The sequence below is a fragment of the Trichosurus vulpecula genome, chromosome 7, assembly GCF_011100635.1.
Source record: "Trichosurus vulpecula isolate mTriVul1 chromosome 7, mTriVul1.pri, whole genome shotgun sequence".
NCBI classification, from domain to species: Eukaryota; Metazoa; Chordata; class Mammalia; order Diprotodontia; family Phalangeridae; genus Trichosurus; species Trichosurus vulpecula.
The window spans coordinates 4,271,341-4,283,641 of NC_050579.1; the positions used below are offsets into that span (position 1 = coordinate 4,271,341).

At 48.6% G+C, this 12,301-nt stretch overlaps 1 protein-coding gene across 4 annotated transcripts in view; it reads right to left on the minus strand.

Moving 5' to 3' along the window:
* The window catches only part of AGAP1 (ArfGAP with GTPase domain, ankyrin repeat and PH domain 1), a 676,738-nt gene that overhangs the window by 539,802 nt on the left and 124,635 nt on the right, over positions 1-12,301 (minus strand). The gene's annotated exons all lie outside the window — the stretch shown is intronic.

Below are 12,301 nucleotides of genomic sequence, written 5' to 3' on the forward strand. Positions count from 1 at the left end.
TCTCCCTCGCCCCGGGGCAGACCAAGAAAATGTCGACAGTTCCATCAATGACCAGCAGGGGGCAGCATGCTAAAATCTATGCAGAAACTACAACCCTCTGCAGTAACCAGGCTCTGGCTGAATTTGAGTTGTGAGATTCCCGATCTCAGTCGGCTGTTATGTAACCAAAAGACATCCACTCCCCAAGTTCACTGAAGAATTCTGTTTCCTATTAACTAATATGTCACACAACTGTCAGTCAACCAACATTTGCTAACCACCTACTACGCGCCAGGCACTGCGCTAAGTGCCGGGGATACAAAGAAAGGCAAAAGACGGTCCCCTTGTTTGAGGAAATTATGAAGGCCTGGGGTCCAGAAGACCTGAGTTCAAATCTGGCCTCAGACACTTACTAGGTATTCACTACCTCCTGTTTGCCTCAGTTTCTTCATCTGTAAAACGAGCTGGAGAAGGAAATATCAAACCACTCCAGTGTCTTTGCCAAGAAAACCCCCCAAGGGTCACAGAGAGTCAGACACAACTGAAAACCACTACGCAGCAACACCACAATCAGGAAACAGACATTTACTAAGCTCCTACTATGAGCCGGGCTTTGTGCTAAGCTCTGGGGATGCAAAATAAGGCAAAAGACAGTCTGTGTCCCGGGGGAAATTATAAAGAAGGGCCCCATAAGCAATCAATAAACATTTACTGAGCACCTACTATGTGCCAGCTACTACACTAAGTGCCAGGATACAAAGAAAGGCAAAAGACAGTCCCTGCCCTCAAGGAGCTTCCAGTCTAGTTGGGGAGGCAATATTCAAACTACTGTGTACCAACAAGCTATGGGGAGGATGAACTGCAGAAGGCCCATGGAGGAGAGGCTCTAGAATTCAGCAGGAAAGGCTCCCTGGAGGAGGCAGGACTTTAGCTGAGGCCTTGAAGGAGGCCAGGATGAGGAGGAAGGAGAGGAAAGTCCTTCTTGGGGGGCCACAATGTGGCTCTAGAGACCACCCAGGATTGCTGCAGGGGATGCCAGCCAGACACAAGCTCACCCAGGTCCCACTGAGCTGAGGCAGCCTTGAGTGAAGGCATGGGGACAGGCTGTATGTGTACCTGGCGCCCAAGAATAGCCTGGCACCAGGGAATGAGCGCTGGGCTCACGGTGGACCCTGCGGAGGAGGATTTAACATCAAAGCTCAGCTCTTCTTCTCTCCACCCGCATGCCCTTGGTTAGTTCACCTGCCTGCGCCTCAGGTCCCCATCTGTAAAATGAAAGGGCTGACCTTGATGGAGCCCAGGGTCCTTTCCAGCTCCACATCTCTGCTCTTGGGCCCCTGTAATGGCTCCATCGGTCCACAAGGAGAAGAATGTTTCAGCCTGAGCACCGTCCAGATCTGCTGTCTGCACCTGGTGAAGGTGTATGCATCCTGACAGAACCACACTGGGAAGTAACATTGATTAAGGCCAGCAACGCCTCCTGACCCAGATTTGGGTGTGGGCCACACAGCTGTGTGCCTGCTCTCATAGGCTCATGCTGGTGAGGCCCGAGGTGGCGAAGTCCCTTAGGATCCTGGGGTCATAGCTCTACAGCTGGGAGGGACTTGGGAGGCCTCAAGATCAACTTCTCCATTTAACAGATGAGAAAACCAAGAGCCAGAGAGCCTAAACGATCTGCCCAGGATAACTAGTGTCTAATAAAGAATTCGAATTCAAATCTTTCCAAAGCCAAGTCCAGTGCTCCATTCCCCATACCACGTAGCCACCCTAGCTCGAGTGTTCACAACCCATCCAGACGACAGCTATGCGCCTGTAGCTGCTGCGTCTGTAAAATGAAGGCCGTGCCACTTGTCCACCTACGTCACTGCACCACCTAAGGGAAGAAGTTTGTGAATGTTGAAAAGCCATAGAAATGTGAGTTACTGTGACTTTGGTTATCATAATTCTCCTTGTATTCATACCAGTGAACGGAAAGGAGACTTCAGGCCAAAGGCGGAATTTTACCAGAGGCCTGGACTGTGTCTAGAGCCAAGCGAGGGCCCAGAAATCCAGGACCAGCCAAGGTTCTGAAATGAGCTGGGGAAGCAAGCTGGGTGGGACTCTGCTGCTAGGTGTGCTGCAGAAAGGATCTCATCTATGGTTACAATCCTTGTTGTCCTTGAGATGGAGGAGGTCACACACACACACACACACACACACACACACACACACACACACGCACGCACACACGCACGCACGCACGCACGCACGCACGCACGCACGCACGCTCATATACAGACATACAGACTCACACCCTCACACATACTCACATACACACTCTCACACACACTCACATACTCTCATAAACACATGCACACACATACACACTCTCACATGCACACACATACACTCCCATACTCTCACACACACTCACATACACACTCACACGCTCCCAGGCTCAGCCAAGTAGGCAGACCCAGCATTTCTGGACCTCTTCATCAATAACGTAGATCAGTAACCCTATTTGTATTGGAGGAGTCTCCAAGTGGTGCTTAGTTTTAACCCAGACATGGGCTTGAACACACACATACACACACATACACACACACACATACACATTCACACATACACGCACTCACACACACTCACATACAGACTCACTCACACTCACACACACATACACAAATACACACACATACACACTCTCATACACTCGCACACATGCACACACATGTACACACACACTCACATACAGACATACAGACTCACACACACTCATATACACACTCTCATTCTCACACACACACTCACACACATACACACATGCCAACAGATACATGGGAAATGGGGCCCACCCCTCTGGGGATCAGTGAGCTTTAGGAAGTGTCAGAGGAAGAAGCACTTTCTGCCTCTTGTTGCTCAGGAGCTTGGAGCCCATTCCATGAAGGACTCATACCGTGGGAGCCCTGGGGGAGGCTGGCAACAGAGGAGGCCCCACTGAGGTAAGTTAGTAAAAGCAGCCACACCAACATAGGCAGGCCCACCAGGCTAGGCTTGGCCATCATTTCCTCTCTCGCTTTTTTTTTTTTTAAGATAAAGAGAGATCAAGGAAGAAAGAAAGCTGGTAGAAAACAGAGACGTGGAGAGAAAGAGAAATAGGGATATATATATATATATCATTATATATAATGTATATATATATAATATATATATATACATAATATATAACATTAGACAGAGACATACCTGGTAGAGAACTGGACAGACAGGTGGGTGGTCCTAGAGGATGATGGGTTAGAGACAGAAAATAAGGTGTGTGTGAGAGGGGGTGGGAAGGGGAGGGAGGGGGAGGATGATAGAGACACCAAGAGAGACAAGAAATAGAGACAGAGATGAGAGAGCACCACCACTGAACAAGCTCAAAGCAGAGACAGCCAAAGAAAGGTGAGGGGTTAGAAACAGTAATAGAGAGAAAGCCATGTTACAGGTAGAATGAAAGAGAGGTAATGAGATAGAGAGGAGGAGATGGAGGGGAAAGGCAGGGGAGGGGAGGAGAGGGGAAGGGGAAGGGAAGGGAGGAGAGGAGAGGGGAAGGGGAAGGGGATGGGAGGGGAAGGGAGGAGAAGGAAGGGGAGGAGAGGGGAGGGGAGGGGAAAGGAGGAGAGAAAAGGGGAAGGGAGGAGAGGAGAGGAGAGGAGAGGAAAGGAGAGGAGAGGAGAGGGGAGGAGAGGGGAGGGGAGGGGAGGGGAGGGAAGGGGAAGGGAAAGGAGGAGAGGATGGGGGAAGCACAATATGGCAGATAAAGGGTCAGCTTTGGAATAAGACCCAGGTGCATACCTCTCCCTGGCAAAGATGAGCTGTATGGTCCTGGGGAAATGACATAACCTTTAAGTGTCCCAGGCAACTCTCCTAAGATTACGAATTCCAGATAAGTTGTCCACGTGCATCAGCAGAATCTTCCACACAGATGAAATCATAGATCTGAACCAAAAGAAATGCTCTGTGGCTTCTAAAGGGAGTCCTGGCTCACCCCCTGGGAGCCTGTCTAGTTGATGTCAGAAGTGATCAAAGAAAATACCACACTGACATCTGAACAGGAAAAGTTTGGCTAGAAAGGATGTGGTGGAAATTTTTTTTCTATTTTTTTTCTTTCTTCTTTTTAAATCAGCTTTTGAGCTTCCAACTAGGTTCATAAAAGAAACCACTTTGTATGGGGAAGTAGCATGGGCCTGGAGGGAAGGATCCTGGTCTGGCAGCCACAGTCTGACTGGGTCTACGTGAATCCATATATAACCACGGGCTAAGTTCTAACCCCCTCCTCCAGGCTGAGGGTAGTGCCCATCACCAGTGATGCCCTGCTTGTGAGAAGTAGCATAAAATAGGATCATCACCAGGAAAAGAGGCAGCCCCATCAAGTATCAGGAGAGGGAGACAGCAGATGGGCAGCCCGGGTGCTGCCCTGGTACCCACAGAATGGTGAGGGACGCAGATGAATTTTCCCAGTATGGCACTTGGGTCATCCATGGGGGACTCTACAGAAAGGTGTGGTTGAGAATCTCATGGAATAAGGAAGGACTTACAGGAAGTGGGGTGAGGAGGGGGATGTGCATGATTCCAGAGAGTCCCCTATCAGTAAGTTCCTGGAAGGTCTACTGAAGCACACTTTGTGCCACAGGCCCTTAATTTTCTTGTTTAATGTAGAATCAATCAGCTTTATCAAGCCTCTCCTATACGCCAGGAACTAGACACTGAGGATGCAAAAGCACAGGTAATCCCTGCAGTCATACGCCCCAGACCTGAGTCTCAGGGTGTAGACCTCCAACCCAACGCTTTTTCCATGGCGCCATGTTGTCTCCACCATATCAATGTGTGATTTCAGCCTGAATACTACGTGCCATTTCATTTGCATTCAGTCGAACACACTGCATCCAAGGGGCTGTATCTCTGCCCTCTGCCTCCGCCATTGGTGAAAACTGGAATTCCAAGCCTTCGAAGGCAGAACTGGCATTAAATTACTTCCATTTCTGAAATGAAACAAGCCATTTTTTAAGATGGAAAAGCTGTAGGATTAAAAGTCACTTCAGCTCCAACCCGACACACTTGCTCTAAGCCTATTCTTAGTCTAAGCTGATCTACTGGACTAATATCCCCAAACGGAAGATTAATGGGAAGAGCTACAAAGGAATTACTGTACTCTTTAATAGCAAGATGGCATCAAACAAAATTCACCCTCTGACTATGACCGCACTGCTGAGAGGCAGTGAGGCTTTTTTCTTGTCAAAGCACTCTTGGAAAACTACAGTGGGACTGAGTAGGGGAGGAAGCCCTGAGGCCTCTATCTACTGCTGGGCGATCTCTCTCCCTGCCCTGCCCAGCAGGAAGATTCTCTGCTGGCCCTGTGACTGTCATCACCAACAAATAACCAGGTTAGATGGAGCAACTGCATCCCCAACGATAGGCAGCTAGGTGGCGCTGCAGTGGATAGAGCCCTAGCCCTGGAGTCCTGACCTGAGTCCAAATCTGCCCTCAGGCACTTACTAGCTGTGTGACCCTGGGCAAGTCACTTCACCCTGTTTGCCTCAGTTTCCACATCTGTAAAATGAGCTGGAGAAGGAAATGGCAAACCACTCTAGTATCTCTGCCAAGAAAACCCCAAATAGGGTCACGGAGAGTTGGATATAACTGAAATGATTAAACAACTATCTATCTATCTATCTATCTATCTATCTATCTATCTGTCTCCCTATTCTGTCTATCTATCCAATCTATCTATTCTGTCTATTACATCTATCTATCTAATATATCTGTCTATCCACACACATATATATAACATATATACTATATGTATATAGAACATAGATAATATATATGTACAAGTACATGCTGTCTTCCCAGTTAAACTATAAACTCCTTGAGGGCAAGTGCTGTCTCACTTTTGCTCCTGCATCCCTCTTCCTTGGTAACATGCCTTGCAGGTAATAAATGCTTGTTGATTGGCTGATTGGAAGAGGACATGTAACATTCGACTGCATGTGATATCTGCTCTGGGTGATTGGGAAGCAGATTTTGATGCTGGACTAGAAACCCAGGAAAACAGGAAGTGGTGGCCAACCCTGCCAGCAACTTCTCAAGTGATTCCTCCACTTGCCTGGAGTACAGTTGTTGGGAAACAATACATCCAGGAGTCTAGTGCTCCTGAAGGCCTGATGCCAAGGACTCAGCTGGGGTCCAAGATGACGCACAAGCTTTCAGTGAAAAACAAAGCCAAACAATGTCCTTAGGAGCTGCTTCCATTGTACTAAATATTGAACCATTACAGACGAAATCTCTAAGGACCCAAGAATACTCTGACCTTTTCAAATGGCAGGGTGGTGTAGTGGTAAGGGTCTTGCATTTAAAGTTAGGAGACAGCAGGTTTCCAAACCCAGGCTGTTAACTTCCTTGTGGGACCTTCATCATCCCTTAACTACTGTTTCTGCACTGGCCAAAGAGGGATACAAACATCTTTGCAGTGCCTGGCTCACAAGCACTTTGTAAACTCTGAAGTGCCATAGACACAGGAGTTATTGGCATCACCTGGGGGCCCCCTCTCCTCAGATGGGGTGTGCCTGGTAGTGCCTTAGGGTCATAACGGTCTCTATGAAGGTCTGTGGCTGAGAACTCTAATCCCGTAAGGTCTGAACTTCTGAACACCTTTCTTAGGACTTATGAAATTGGGGCCCATTTCTCAACTCAACCCTGTGGCCATTGGGGATGGCCAGCCTTCTTGCTCTGTCATGCCCAACTATTTTGTTTGTTTGTTTGTTTGTTTTTAGAGTCGGTGGCCAAAAAGTAAGGACAACCTGGATTCACATCATGCTTTGGGCAGTCTGTGTGATCATGGGAATGTTTCTTCACCTCTCCAGGCCATAGTTTCCTCTTGTGTGACTAGATGATTTCTAAGGTCCTTTTCATGTCTAAATTCTAAGTGACTTGCCCAAGGTCAAGCCAACAAGGAAAAGAGGGAGGATTCAAACCTTGGTCTCCTGACTGCAAATGTGCTTTTCTTTCCACTGCTACAAAGATGAACTGAAAACCTATTGAGTTAATATAATATTAACTTTGGCTGTTTGGTGTTGGTATTATAGATGCTTGTTCATTTCCATACCACTTTTCAATCTAGAACTACAGATATTTTCTCCTTAATTGTTAGGGATTTTTATTATTGAGTTGTTTCCATTATATCCGAGTCTTCATGACCCCATTTGGGGTTTTCTTGGCAGAGATACTGCAGTGGTTGGCCATTTCCTTCTCCAGCTCATTTTACAGATGAGGAAACTGAGGCAAACAGGGTTAAGTGACTTGCCCAGAGTCACACAGCTGGTAAGAGCAGATTTGAACTTAGGTCTTCCTGACTCCAGTGCCAGGGCTCTATCCACTGCAGTGCCACCTACCTGTCCCACTCATTTAACCCCTAGGTCTTTAAAATGAAAGGGCTGGACAAGATATCTGTAGTGCTTTCCAGCTGTCCAACCAATGATTCAATGAAAGCAGATGCTGTAAACTTCTTAAGTCAGAAAAGACATCCTAGTAAAGTCAGACTAATGATGTTTGCACTACCTTCCTCACAGGACCATTGTGAGACTCAAATGAGATAATCTATTTAAAGTCATCTGTAGCTGTATAAAGCACCATATAAATGGGAATTATATATTACAGCACATAATAAAAAAATTTGCAATTTCCCAATATAATTGTGAAAGGCTAAAGAACAGAAGGCCCGAGTCAGGAGCAAAGATTTAGAGCTGGAAGGTCATCTCATCCAGCGCTCTCATCATTTTAAAAAATGTTTTAGTGATGCATGTTGTTCTTCTGTTGGCACCTTTTCAATACACGTCCCATCTCCCCTCCTTGTAATAAAGAAATATCACTAAACAAAACAAGGCAACACCATGGCCACGTCTGACAACATATGTAACATTCCGCCTCCCAAGTCCAGCTCTCCCAAGGAAAAGAGGACAGTACTACTTTTTCAGGTGAAAAAATTGACGTCTAGATGCGTCCAAGGAAACACAGGCATTAAGAGGCCGAGCTGCGACTTGAGATGCCTCCCAAACCCATTTTATGGAGGCCTACAGAAGTGAGATGAGTTACTTAAAAGTAAGTACAGCCTTGCTTGTTATATCAAGCAGCACAAAGGACGTGAACATAGGTCCCTCTGACTCCAAATTAAGCAGACTCTGAAGGTTCCAAGGAAGTCCGGGCAAGATCTGGCGCCTTCTCCTCGTGAAGTCCAACAGCATTCAAGGTCACATTCCACACAGCTCAGCTGTGAGGTCCACAGGGCACCCGGCCAGGGCCCATCAAAAAGATGGAGGACTCCAGCCTCGTGTAAGAAAGCTCTGCTCCCAGACCGCTCCATGCCAGTGAAGAAACCCAAGCCCAGAAGGCCGAGATGTTTTATGGGAAGGACAGGCCCTGGTCGTGTGGGATCTGGTCTTGGAACAGGGCCTGTGCTCTCTGCTTTCTTGGCCTGGCAACAGACCCAAGGAACTTGGGCATCAGAAGACATCAGGAGAGCCGGCCACCTGGAACGCCTCCTCAGCAGCACCTGTTGTTGGCAACACCCAGTCTGGTATTTGCTTTCTTGAGAAGGTTCTCCTTGGAGCCACTTAAGAGCTCTATGGATCACTGGCATATTGGGGCTGGACGGAGTCTTCTTCTGACCCTTCCCATGCCCATTATTTTCCTCCAGCCAAGCAGGCCTAAGAGCTGTCCCTCAAACTCTGATGTAAATTTCCTTCCTCTTGGTCTTTGTACAATAGACCATCTGCCATGCCTAGAATGCCCTCCCTCTTCATCTGCCCAGCTTTGAACCCCAAACTCCTTCAAGGTTCCCCACAGGCACTCCCTCCTATAGGAACCCATTCTTGGTGCCTCAGGCAAGGCAGACTGGGCCAGAGGAAAGAGGAGGACCTGGATTCAGATCCTGCCCCTGCCAGTTGCTACCAGTGTGACCCTGGGCCTCTCTGGTCCCCAATTCCCTCCTCTGTGAAAGGAAGAGGTTGCGACTATGGCACTGTCAGGCCCACATCTGATCAATGGACCATTCAGAGCTCAAGGCTGCAAACAAACGGTACCTTTCCTAAACATACAATCCACTGCCCCACCTCAGCCCCACTGAGGCAACTTCAAGGCATTCAAAAGCAGATCAGGAAGCAAGTACAACAAAAGATAAAAATCTCTGGCAACAGGTTTAAAAGCCATCTACAAGGAGGTTCCCTGAGGACTCAGGAGGCCGCCAAAGCTCTAAGAGCCCAGATTGATCCACCATGGGGCAAAGTTAACCCTAAATGCCCCCCAGGTCAACACCAGGGCTTCCTGGCTTCCAAAGGTCCCAGTGGATGCAGTGGGAAGAGGGCATGAAATATTGCCTGCTCAGTTCCACCAGGGTCCAAGCCCACAGAGGACAAAGGGGTAGTTGGGAGCCAGAAGGCCTGGGTTCCAGTCATACTCCTACCTGTGGAACCTTGGCCAAGTCATCTAAGCCACCCTCTGGGCCTCAAATTCCTCATCTCTAGAAGGAAGGTGCTCCCCTGGATGACGTTCCACCATTAACATAGGATTCCTTTCCGCTCAGTCTCCTCCTCTGTAACGGTAGGATGCCAGCTCTAAACCAAGGCCTCTACTTATTCAGGCTCTCTCCCACCCTCCAACCTAGGGCACAGAAGTTCCTTGAAGGCAGGGACTGTTATTTTTGTCCCTGTGTCCCTTGGGACATAGAAGTATTTCGTACATGCTTCTTACATGGGACTCACTGAAGTGACAACCCCATTGGCTGTGGCTGCCAATGGACATGAGAAAGGAGAAGAAAGCTGGCCACAAGGGGCCCACATCACCCACCTGAGTCCCATGCTCCAAAGCCTTCACTGTTTTCCACCTTCTACTGTGCAAACATTCCCAGAGGCATTGGGGGTAGGACCAATTCTGTCAACTCAATTAAATTCATCTGCTCAGACTGTTTTCTGTCCCCCAGTAGCTTGTGCCATGGGAGTCTGCTGAGGAAAGGGTAGGCTGGATTCAATGTGGCAGAGGGGTAAGAATCATGGATGGGGAGCCCAAGGACCTGGGTTGGAATCCCGGCTCCAGAGCCATCTGCTTTGGTCACCTCTCGGCCTCTTAGTGATGAGGGGGTCAGACTCGATGGTTCCCAATGTCCCTTCCTGCCCTGGATCCAGGATTCTGCCACCCAGCCTCAGTTTCCTTATCTGTAAGATGAGAGGGTCAGACTCAATGGCCTTTGTGGTCTCTCAGCCCTCGCTCTAGGATTCTGTCAAAGCAGGATTTTTCCCAGGACAAAGGGATCAGGAAATTAGGTTTACGAAATGGGCAGCCCACATATGCCCATCCTGATGAGCAATGGCACTTCCTCTATCTGCCTGGGGCACTCCTTATTCACCCCCTTACAACGTAAGTAGAATAATAAATTAATCATAATAAACAATAATAATGTCTGCTGTGTGCTGGGCACCGCGCTAAACGCTTTTACCAACATCACCCCATCCATCCTGCACAGCAACCCTGAGATGTAGGCACTACAATGGTTCCCATATTGCAGTTGAGGGAACTGAGACAAGCAGGTTAAATGATGTGTCTAAGGTGTGTGAGGTAGGATTCCAACCCAGGTCTTCCTGACTACAGGCCCTGTGTTCTAACCACTGTACCATCTAGCCTCAAGCATAGAGGTTGGCCCATAGAAAGTAGATTCTGGCAGAAAGATCGTGAGCCCGGCAGTGGTTACCTGGGCCCTCATTAAGAATCTCAGTAATCACCCAGGGCCATGGAGCAAGTCCTTTGGCTGTCTGGGCTTCAGTTTCCCTCTCTGAAAAATCAATCAAGCAACAAGCATTTATTAAGTGTTTAGGGCATGCTTTATGCTCTGGGGAAACAAAGGCAAAGCAAAACAGTCCTTGCCCTCAAGGAGCTCATCAGAGGAGACACAGAAAACTGATAAAACTGACACAAGGTCATCTTTTTTCCTTTTTGGAGGGGAAAGCATGATTGTTTTGAAGGGATCGACACCAGCTTCACAAAGAAAGGAACAGCAAAGATGACCCTTGGGAGATTCTATGAGCCCAGTTAAGGAGGGACTTCATCCCTGGCCCTGGGACCAGCTGGGGCAAGGCCACAGAGATGGAAGGTGGAAGGATGGAAGGATGGACCACAGAGATGGAGGACAGAAAATGAAAGGATGGACCACAGAGATGGAGGATAAAAGGACGGAAGGATGGACCGCAGAGATGGAGGTTAGAAGGATGGAAGGATGGGCCACAGAGATGGAGGGTAAAAGGACAGAAGAATGGACCACAGAGATGGAGGGTAGAAGGATGGAAGGATGGGCCACAGAGATGGAGGGTGGAAGGATGGAAGGATGGGCCACAGAGATGGAAGATGGAAGGATGGGCCACAGAGATGGAGGACAGAAAATGAAAGGATGGACCACAGAGATGGAGGGTAGAAGGATGGAAGGATGGGCCACAGAGATGGAGGGTAGAAGGATGGAAGGATGGGCCACAGAGGTGGAGGGTAGAAGGATGGAAGGATGGGTCACAGAGATGGAGGGTAGAAGGACAGAAGGATGGGCCACAGAGATGGAGGGTAGAAGGATGGGCCACAGAGATGGAAGGTGGAAGGATGGAAGGATGGGCCACAGAGATGGAAGATGGAAGGACAGAAGGATGGGCCACAGAGATGCAGGATAGAAAATGGAAGGACAGAAGGATGGACCACGGAGATGGAGGATAGAAAATGGAAGGACAGAAGGATGGACCACAGAGATGGAGGGTGGAAGGATGGAAGGATGGACCACAGAGATGGAGGGTAGAAGGATGGAAGGATGGGCCACAGAGATGGAGGACAGAAAATGAAAGGATGGACCACAGAGATGGAGGGTAGAAGGACAGAAGGATGGGCCACAGAGATGGAAGATGGAAGGACAGAAGGATGGGCCACAGAGGGACAGAAGGATGGGCCACAGAGATGGAGGACAGAAAATGAAAGGATGGGCCACAGAGATGGAGGGTGGAAGGACGGAAGGATGGGCCACAGAGATGGAGGGTGGAAGGACGGAAGGATGGGCCACAGGGATGGAGGACAGAAAATGAAAGGATGGACCACAGAGATGGAGGGTAAAAGGACAGAAGAATGGACCACAGAGATGGAGGACAGAAAATGAAAGGATGGGCCACAGAGATGAAGGGTGGAAAGACGGAAGGATGGGCCACAGAGATGGAGGGTGGAAGGACGGAAGGATGGGCCACAGGGATGGAGGACAGAAAATGAAAAGATGGACCACAGAGATGGA